We start from the raw sequence: 1,469 nt of genomic DNA on the forward strand, positions 1-1,469 counted from the left end.
TGCTTGACAAAATTGACCCAAACATTAGCATTGTGGGTCAAATTGGCAGCCTTAAAAACCCTCAAATTATAATTTGCATGGGGCTCCCAAGTTGTGCCTGGTCTTGCTACTGCCTCACAAATTTTATTGAGCTTGATTTCAGAGGCAGTGTGCTTAAGAGTCTCAAAGGCAGTGTTGTAATGAGAGGTGAGACCCAAGACATTGTTTAGCGTTTCATCATCAAAAGACACACTAACTCCTCTAACCTTTATCATACAAGACTTGGAAGCAGCAACCTCAGCATAAAATTCTCGAATGAGCGAAAGATTATAAGAACTGTGTACCTTACAAAARCTCTGCCATCCCAGACTATTGATTACCTCCTTGATGAACTGGCATTCTTCCACACTCTTTTGATCAAAGCCCTTGTTAGGCCATGCAGTCTTGTCCTTGAATTTTTGAAATAAAGCTTTGGCTTTGACAGAGCTAAAACCTTCGAAAGGTAGCATGGATCGTTTAGTGATAGCAGGGGAGGGGGGAGTATGAACTGGTGAAGCAGGGCTGGATGAGGCAGGGTCTGATGAAGCAGGGTCTGGTTGCTCTTGACAGGTGGTCTCAGGGCTAAGTGGAGCAGGGGTGGATGAGGCATGAACTGGCGAAACAGGGACATTTGGATCCAAACAAGGCATTGCATGTTGAGATTGCCTAGTTACCCTCCTGGATGAAGTTGGCACAGCTGCTGCTTTGCCCTTGGCAGCAGCACTAAGCTTTCGCTTTTTGATAGCAGGCCCAGAGGTTTGTGGTGTTTTCTTAGCAGGCTTCTTCCCTAAGGCTTTTCTCTTTTTGGCTGAGGGCTTGGCAGCAGGGGGACAAGGTGGTGCTAAAGAGTCCAGAGCCTCTAACAGAACATCCATTGATGTCTGTTCTACTACAATGGGCTCCATGGGACCAGCTTCCAGAGGGGTAGGCTTTGAATTATCAATTCCCAATTTGGCCAAAATGCCATCAATAACAGTAAAATCATTATTTTGAGGAGTTCCATCAATAAACTCATCCACTGGGGCATGAGTTGTTTGATCATTCCAGGGAAGCAGATAAACCCTTCCCAGGCTCTCAACCACAGCAGGCTCAGACTCAGAATCAGATGACAAATAATCTTCAACAATAACATTGGGGTTAAAGATTACCTCGACTTCATGCTCAGACTCATCTAATGGGGGTTCGTTGAGGTCATTGATACAGGGCCTCTTGCTGCTTGCTTCACGAACAGGGGATGYCGGTGGTGTGGAAGTTGAAGGGACAGGCTGCTGTGGTGTACGAACCACTTCATCATCGCTCATAGACATCGAATCGCTATTTTCACTCAGCTCGATCAACTCAGGCGTAGTATTTGAAGGCAAAACAGTAGTCCGTCTGCGATTACTTCTTCGAACAGGGCCTCGAGGTTGAGGTCGGGTAGATGCTCGCTTGAGTCGGACCATTGTGGAAGA

This window comes from Cynara cardunculus (assembly GCF_001531365.2).
Source record: "Cynara cardunculus var. scolymus isolate 2C chromosome LG 5, CcrdV1, whole genome shotgun sequence".
Classification (NCBI taxonomy): domain Eukaryota; kingdom Viridiplantae; phylum Streptophyta; class Magnoliopsida; order Asterales; family Asteraceae; genus Cynara; species Cynara cardunculus.